General features: G+C 43.2%; 1 protein-coding gene across 2 annotated transcripts in view; it reads left to right on the top strand.

Annotated features, from left to right (window-relative positions):
- The first annotated feature begins 1,305 nt into the window (after positions 1-1,305).
- peli1b (pellino E3 ubiquitin protein ligase 1b) overlaps positions 1,306-9,247 on the top strand; it is a 39,000-nt gene continuing 31,058 nt past the window's right edge. The window contains exon 1 of one of the 2 annotated variants that reach the window (XM_053632442.1): positions 1,306-1,872. The gene's annotated coding sequence lies outside the window, so the exon portion shown is untranslated. The remainder of the gene's footprint in view (positions 1,873-9,247) is intronic. The other variant, XM_053632441.1, reaches the window with a different exon arrangement.

Raw genomic sequence — 9,247 nt, 5'->3', positions numbered from 1 at the left:
CTCCAGGGGGCGCTGTATCATGGCTGACCCTGCGCTCTGACCCCAGCTTCCTGACGTTCTGGGTTATACGAAGAAAAGAATTTCTCTGTGCTGTAATGTAGACGTGACCAATAAAGACTCGTTATCATTATAATTACAATAATATCACATAAGCAAGTCTGTCTGAGATAATGATCCACTTCGAGGTGACCGTGTTGAGACTAGCATTGCTATCCTCATAATTCTGGCTAACTTACTTTGGTTTGTGTTGAACGGAATCATTTGTGATTTATGATATATTTTGGCTAAGGTTGGACACACTTTTGAGAATATGAGGACACAAGTACGGTACTGAAAGTCTCTCTGGTGTCTACTTGGGGGCAGCTGCTACAGTATGATGTAAGTGACGACTTGTTTCATGGACGTTCCACAAGACTGAATGTACTATAAAAGTTTTCGAAACGCTAAATTAAAGCAGGTTTCTGTGGTATACAAGGAATGAAATACTTCAGGACATTGGTTTTATTGGGAAATAATCGACTTCAGGGTGGTAAGAGTAACTCCAGTTTGTGTCACGTTGCATCACGCCAACCCATTGTTTATCATTTTCGAATAACAGCACACGTCGCAAGTGTTTCATGGTTGTAACTAGAACTAGCTATGAGTAATTTCAGAAGAATGGGTTTTTTTGTTTCCATTAAATATGGAAACATCAAAGTCCTGATGCTGTGGTGGCACAACCATCAGCGTAGCTACTAGATGGAAAACCTTTCCCAGTCAGCCGTGATGACGTATCCTCGATCAGTTTATCTCGGATTAGCCGAGAACGACACTTTTTAAATTTGCTCTTAGACTTTAATACACTGAAGGGCGCTGTGTGTGCACTGTGGGTTCGGAGTTTGCATGTTCTCCTCGTGCTGCCGGGGTTTCCTCCGGGAACTCCGGTTTCCTCCCCCAGTCCAAAGACATGCACGCTAGTCTGATTGGCGTGTCCAAAAGTATATGAACGGGTGTGTGAATGTGTATGTGAGTGTGCCCTGTGATGGATTGGCACCCCGTCCAGGGTGTACCCCACCTTGTGCCCCATGCTCCCTGGGATAGGCTCCAGGTTCCCCGTGACCCTGAAAAGGATAAGCGGTATAGAAAATGGATGGATTAATGCGCTGAAATAACCGAGTTTATGTAAGAACATACACACAAGTGAGTGTTTACAAGGGCAATTGCTTTCTAAACGTTGCTAGCCAGATTAGCTTGCTAGCTGGGCACAGTGACATTAGCTGAGCCGTTACTCAGGGCAGCTCAGGCTCTGGGATACTGATTGGTAGGTGTAGGGGGAAGAAAAAAAAATAAACCACACCAACCTAGTCACTAGCTAGCATCGCTCTTCCGCTGAACTACATTTCCCAGAATGCCAAGGCGCTAAGTCACGCGGTGGCTCTCTTTCCCCGCCCACTACTAGACGCCACACCATCATCTGTTTATGTTCAGACCCGAGAACCTGAGAGATTAGATGAGAGGAGAGGAGAGGAGATACACATACACATACACATACACGGCACGAGCGTCGCGGCAGTTATTTTAAAACCGTAATCGCGTGTATTTTGTTGTCGGTTTTTTCCTTTTTAAATTTTTAATCAGCGTGCGCGAGACCGGCCGTTATTCCGCAGCACTAACGTCCTGAACTGTCTGTATTTTACCCTGAAACATTTACTGAAAGTATTCGCACCCCTGTCTTTGTTAGCAGGTGGCTTTGTTAGCTAGCACAGTGTGTACTGTGTGTTTTTATTGTTTTGTTTGTTTTTTTTTGTTCTAACCGCTGGAGCTAACGGACCGGTACCGAGTCTTTTGTAACGAACCGACTCTTCTGGAAAAAAAACCCAACTCGTTATCAGGGTAAGTATCCTGCAAACTGCTGTTTGTTTGTTTGTTTGTTTATTTTTGTGAGGAAATGTTATTTCTAGGGAAGATGTATATTGTTATTTTTAGTTCAGTCCCACTCTTATAAAATGGATATATGTGTATATATGTTAGTTTAATTCAATTTAATTCACAAGGAAATTATTTTAGCTAATAAAGGCTAAGTGCTATATGCATCTTTTATGTTGTATGCTAATCAGTCCTTATTCTTTGTTTAGCATGATTTTGACCAAAAACTTTTTTCCCCTCAATGTCATGATGTATTTATGTGTATATAGTACTTAATAATAATAATAATAATAATAATAATAATAATTATTATTATATGCTATATGAAGGCATTGTGTGCCCCTCTTTAAAAACAACAACAAAACAAACCAACAACAAAACAAACAAACAACAAAACAAACAAACAAACAACAACAATTTTGTGACTAACAGATTCTGTGTTTTTAGTACTGAAGGAAAACCTCCACACTGAAACACATTCTGTATGTTTTTACAGATTAAATATTCATGGTTTTTAGTGAATCTGCTCCTAGTGTAATTTTGTCGTTGTTCCTAATGAGAAGTGTCCCGTGATGACGTCACAGGGTGACATTGTTACTGCTAATCCAGTTGTAATGATGCTTTAATAAACGGGATAACAATCAGGTTTCGTTGTAAACGCCTAGGAACAAACGCGTAAGAGCTTCTTTTCTCACTCCAGCGAAGGACGCGATATCAGGAGGAAATCGATGATTTTTTTTTTCAGAATCGCCGCAGATTTTCTACACCGTCGTGTGACGTCGTCGCAGCCCAAGCCGTCATGAGCACAGCTAAAAGGTCTCATTTACCGACAGACATCACCGCTAAAAAAGACAATTTTACGCAGTTGCAATTTCACCGGTTCAAGTAGTTTTCCACGAAAGGAAAGCACCGGAAAACTGTACGAATTGCAACGCAATTTTTTTTTTTAAAAAAAAGTTGCAGCAAAATCAAGCATTTTTAGCCGCAACTATCACAAAAAACCCCTCTGAAATCCTGTACGGACTGTTTAACGATCAAGAAGATGATGAACGCGACAGTGTTGCTATTAGAGTGAACGTTGAAGCACCGCTAATCGGGGGAAAAAACCATTGTGGGTAATGTAGGAAACCGTGAATCTTACCGGGGGAAAAATTAGTTGCGAAATGAATCTTGGATGCTGTTTAAGTGTTAATTGCATGTTAATTATACAGATTAATATCTAAGATGTTCATTGTGCATTGTTACTTAAAAGAATTTGGGATTGTTGGGATTTTTGTGCTCGTGCTTGCTTGGACGTCAGTAGATCATGACACTTCTCTAATATCGCAGGGTCTGATTTTGTTTTGTCCCCGCCCCCCGGATGAATTCGTCTTGAGGCGTGTAATTAAAGTGGGCAGAAGCAACAAATTGGGCTTTTGTTTGTCTTTTTAGAAACGACTCGCTCCAGATGTGTCTTCTTTAACAGTCCAAGTTCATGTAACTTCTTTGTCCGGGCACTGATTTGAAGTTTGGCTTTGTTTCCTGACTCAGCCCTGTTGAACTGGCCTAGAACAACGAGCGTCGTTATGGTGATCGCGGCTTTTATATTACGGCGCGACGCAGCGACGTATTTTACAGATTGGTCTTTGATTTCGGCTTATGGCTATTTGCATTGCATTCTGGCTTGCTTGTGTCGGACCATTGTTCTGTTGAAGCGAACTACCTCGGGTGATTTGCATAGGCAGATCGAGCCTCCAGGCCAGGCATCTGGCCCGGCGAATGGGTGCTTTTGTCCTGCGTTGACATGACCGTCTGTATTGCTTTTGTTGACCCCCTCTTAAACTTAACCCCACCCCCTCAACCTCAGGCCATGTGTGTATATGGCACGCCATCGCCTGCTTTGTGTACCACTCAGCTTGAATTATTCATATTTAACATCAGCAGACAAGCACTAAGTTACCAGGACGGACGTTACGGAAGTTACAGGTGGACGGCGCATAGGGCTAGCGTAATACAGAATGCCGTCGCCGCACGCCAACCATCAACAGTATCGAATCTTCCCGAAATATCGTCAACCAGACGAATCTCACATCAACGTTGTAGATTTATAAATTTCGATGGTCTCTTTACACTTTCGAGGTTTAAATAAAGGAACGCGCCTCTTCGGTTCAACGAAACAAACACGAGCCGAGCCGACGGTGTCGCTTTTCCGTGGTGAAAAATAGATAAGAGCGCTGACCTGCTGCTTATTTAGAAACCCGACGCCGTTCTTACTAAAACCGTCATTCCTGATAGACCTGATCCACATTTTGGAGGAATTCAAAGATTTAGATTTAGGATGTGTGCGGAGGTACACCTACACAGCACAACAGAAGCCAACAGAGCAGCTGTTTACAGCTGGGTTTATAGTTTGTTCAGAATAGTATCCTCTTGGACTTGTGATATAAGCTGGTTTATGTAAATAAATAAATAAATAAATAAATAAGAGGTAAGCAAGTTTAGTTTAAAGGCTGCACCTGAACGTTTTGTTGCTGGATTAAAAACCTGTCCTAGCACAGATCCTTAACTGCAATAACGCTGCTCTTAAAATGACGATGAACTCCGTTTCATATCCCGAACAGTAATTAAACTCCTAAGCTCGAGAGTGGGTCATTTTCTCGGCCTTTAATTCGGATCTGTTTGAATGCTGGTATTGAGTGTTCCTTATATATACTCATTGTTGTGCATGTCGGTGATTGTTTCTGCATTAAAGGCCACAGTGGGTTCTGGCTCATCGACCTGATTGACTCGGTGTCAGCGTTGGCACAGAAAGAAGATATCACGTCTAAATCCATCCAGGCCGAGTTAATCCGATTACTCGTCGCCTTAATAACCGAGGTAGGGCAGGTCAAGTGAATCTCAACCGTCCGTACTTATAAGTACGAAGACGTGTCATTTAAAAAAAAGAAGAAGAAGAAGAGGTATTTGCGATTTCGGACGGTGCGTTTACTGTGTCGTTTTGGAACGCGATCTAAGATCTAAGGCTCAGCGATAACACCGTCGTGTCGTTCAGAACAGCACTTCCTCTGCTCTCCGAGCTCCAATCCTAATCAGCAGTATCGCTGCGCTGCATACTCACACGCCACAGCGCACGAAAGCAAAAACGGAAGCAGCGTGTACACACGCCGCCTCTTCTCCTTTTCCTCAATCGAAGAGACTCGCTCAAACTCCGTTTGTCATCGAGTGCGGTGCGCGAGCCGGCTCGCTGCCAAAGTAGTTTCGAGACGAGTGCCGTCATCGATGAGGGGGTCATCGATCGGATTCGACCCGAAGCCTGAAATCTCTCCGAGCAAATACTGTCCGCCTCAACATAAATAACCCCTCAACATAAATAACAGTACAATTCAATAGAGGTTATTACATTACGCTGGTTAAATTATTTTACAGACAATATTAGACCTTCATTTCTTGCACAGGATATAATATAATATGTTTTGTACGCCGTGTAGCATGCAGTGCACGCCGTTTGATATTCAGCTGCAGGAAGGCTGTGGTTGGAAAAACAGCGCAGTTTAGCGCAGTAAAAGTGCACCACGGTTGTTAAACGTTAGTGCGGCGGCCTGGGAAAACCCTTCATACGGCGAAACTTATTATATATATAGTTCTGCCGACTACAAGCTTTTCTGAGCTGAAGTACGTTTCCCTATTAGGCTCTGTTTAAAGCGTGACCAGTGAGATGTTTTGATGAGATATAATTACGGGTTCGAAAGGTTTTGAGGTGTCGAAATATACAGAAAACCATTTTTTTTTTTTGCTCTTAACGAGTACAGCTAACGTCATTAAAGAAAGCCATCGCTGCCGATAAACTCGTGAACGAGATGACGGTGATCTCAGGATTGGTATACACGGTATTACGCAGCTGTGATGCACTACAGTATGGCCAAAAGTTTGCGCACACACACCTGGCCATCACACTGGTATGTTTGTCGGTCACGATGTTGGAAGCACACGATCGGGTGGAACGTCTTTGTACGCTGTAGTCTTACACTTTCCCTTCAGGAGGCCCAAACCTGTTCCAGCATGACGATGCTCCCGGGCGCAAAGCGAGCTCCGTGAAGACGTGGTTTGATAAGGGTCTGCAAAGAACCCCGCCGAACACCTTTGGGATGACAAACTTTGCCCCAGGCCTTCTCGCCTGACGTCAGTAATGCCCTTGTGGCTGAAAGAACACGCGTCCTCACAGCCACGCTCTGAAATCTAGTGGAAAGCCTTCCCAGCAACGTGGATCATCTACATCATAACGGCCATGGTTCTGGAGCGGGGATGTTCAGTGGTCAGGTGTCCGCAAACTTTTGGCCAAATATAGCGTATTTCCCATTATAAATAAAGCCGTATGTCTTATAGTGTGAGTAATGCAAGCTGAATAGTCGGGACGGTGAGCAACAGCCAAAACAAACAACCGCTTCAGTCCGAATAAATTACACCCAAATGCTAGTTAGGAATTTGCACCAAACACATCTGGGGCTTCTTGAGATTTGTCCAAAAGATAGAAGGCTGGCTTTGTTTTAGTAGCACCGAACGTTCCTCCCAAACGGACTGCAGAAAGGAGCGATGTTTTGAAGTATCCCCCATGACACTGTTTTAATTTTTTATTTTTGTGATAAATGATATAAACATAACCGTCCCTTCAGATGCACTCGGTTGTACGATAGATGAATAGAATAGATGGTGTGTAGACACCCGACCATCTAAAGCCATCTGTGTTCCTTTCTTCAACGTCGGAAGCACACGATTGTATACGATGTGTTCGTATGCCGGAGGACGACAGTTTCCTTTCCCCGGAACCAAGAGGAACCCATTCCGGCTCCAGCATGACGACGCTCCTGTGCACGAAGCCAGCTTCATGAAGACATGGTTTACCAAGGTCGGAGTGGAAGACCTCGAGTGTCCCGCACGGAACCCTGAACGCTTTTGGGACGAACTGGAACACCAGATAACGCCCCAGGCGTCAGGGTTCACGAGGATCTTGTTTTGTAAGGATGACCTCGAGGTGGACGTTCTCAGCATGTGACAGCGTCCTGGTCACCTCTCCATCAACACCTGATTTTATTCTAGTTTCTTATCGCTCCTCCTTATGGCGTTCAGCTCGTTTACAGGGAGATTGTCGGGGGTTTTTCGTGTGCCTGTGTTGCATCTGTACATGCTCTCTGTGTGCTTTCAGTTTGATTACAGCCCTTATTTGGTCTCCCCATAGAGCGCTGGTCTTTACAGAATGGCAGCTGTTCAGTTTCTCTCGCCTTGTTTTCATTTTATTGGCCTTTTTTTTTCTTCTCTTCATAAACACTGCCTTTCCCTGTGCATAGTTTCGTTCCCTTTGTATCGTGTAATGACTTTCCTTTCCCGGGGCTAAAGCAAGAGAGACGATTGTGTTGGCTGTTGCGTCATCGTAGCCTTCTGATTAGCTGATGATGGACTTGTGTTTTGTGTGTGTGTGTGTGTGTGTGTGTGTGTGTGAAGTTTCGGCAGAAGTGACGAACAGATGTCATGTACGCCTCTGCGTTTTGAACAGGTTGTTCTCACCTTCCTGACCTGCTGTGCGTGCGCGCGTGTGTGTGTGTGTGAGAGAGAGAGAGAGTGCACTTCTTTTTGTCTCTGTTCATTCATTGTATTTCAGCACCTGTAGTGGTTTTGCAGCTCTTCTGCTTCTATAATTAATAACTTTGACCTGAGGTGCTTAAGAGTGAGTGAATGTTTGATCGAGAGAGAGAGAGAGAGAGAGAGAGAGAGAGAGAGAATGAATGTGTGTCCTTGTGGTTTCTCACCTCTCTGTAATATACAAGCACTTGTCGTCTCAGCCTCAACTCACAGGGTTTTAGGAGTGACGTGTGTGTGTGTGTGTGTTTGTGTGTGTGCTCGTGCATTATAAGACCGTTAAACTTGTTCAGATGGGTTTATGAGATAACCATCACTGAGGTCGGCGCTTGTGTTTTACCCGTGTTGCTTTTCTGACTTCAGTAGGCGTCAGTACTCGTATTACTCACAGTACTCAGATTACTCAGATTCATTACACTGCTACAGTGTGCGCTAGTAAATTTATAAATTGGAAATATCACCACCAGGAGTTGTTGAAACACTGGTCTAACTTTAAATTATGAGGTCCTTTTTAATTCCCGGACTACGGCCGTAGGCCGGCTGGCGAAATTTACTTCACGTCGCGGCGGGTTTTCAGTGAACAAGACACGAGAGAGTCCAGCCAATCTGGCAACCTTTAAGTTTCGGCTCCTTCCGTGATTTGCGGCCCCGCCCTACACGTGGACGTTTTTAATATCCCAATTATTTCCCAACTTTGGATTGCAATATTATTACAGCAGTCTCTTTGGAACTTTTTTTTTTTTTTTTTTTGGTTTAAAATGCCCTTAAGGTCTGGTGAAGGTAATTATGGATTTATTTATTTATTTTTTGCCTGGCCTTAGGGGCCTTGTACGAAACCGTAAGGCACAATTTAAAACACACACCAAAAAAAAAAAATCAAGATGCAATTATTAATAATTATTTTTTGTTATTAGGATAACTAATAGGATAATGAATGAATTAATTAGGATAGCTAATAGGATAGTAATTAAGTTAATAGGATTGCTAATTAATATTCGTACCTGTGAACTGTTCACTCAGTGAGAATGATTCATTGTGGCGGTAATATCTAGGCATCTGAAACTTATTTCAAATCTTTACTCCGTATACAAAGTGTCACCTCGAAGAAGAGCAGACGATCAGCTTTTTGTCATTTTTGCCTTCATTGTGTATATAATCAGCATCTACAGTCTGGGGTTGTACATGATGAGTGACTAACCAGTTAAGGCCGGACGGTCAGTCCCTCCAGGATTTTGCGCTCGCAGAAGTCAACGCTAAATCGAGCAAACTTGAGCTTTTCAAAATGAACACCGATTTCCCGCAGATTCGGACCGAGACGCGTCATGTGACGTCATAACGACGCGCATTCAGCCAAAGCCCTCTCCACTTCACGTGCGTCGAACATGAGTAGAGCCGAAATGTCTCGTTTACCAACAGACGTCGCCGGGAAAGAGCGTGCAAAACTATTTCGTGCGATTTAAACTCGTTTTTTTTTTTTTTTGCAACAGAAAAAAGCACAAAAATTCGAATTTTTGAAAAAGTCGTCGCAGTATAAAGCATTTTTGCTTTAAGTCGCCGGCGTAGCTCTTGGACTTGTATCTTGTATAGGAAAATTCTGGGCCGAAACCGAAAATTCAGGATGCGCTTGGCCGGAAACCCAAAATGAATTTTTTTATAAAACCCAGTTTTAAATTAGGGTGTTTTTTTTGTTGTTGTTGTTTTTTTTGGTATCATTGTATTATTAGACTTTTTA

Source organism: Ictalurus furcatus, chromosome 9 (assembly GCF_023375685.1).
Source record: "Ictalurus furcatus strain D&B chromosome 9, Billie_1.0, whole genome shotgun sequence".
In the NCBI taxonomy this organism is placed as follows: domain Eukaryota; kingdom Metazoa; phylum Chordata; class Actinopteri; order Siluriformes; family Ictaluridae; genus Ictalurus; species Ictalurus furcatus.
Note: the sequence above shows the minus strand (reverse complement) of the source record. Positions and strands in the feature narration are given on the sequence as shown.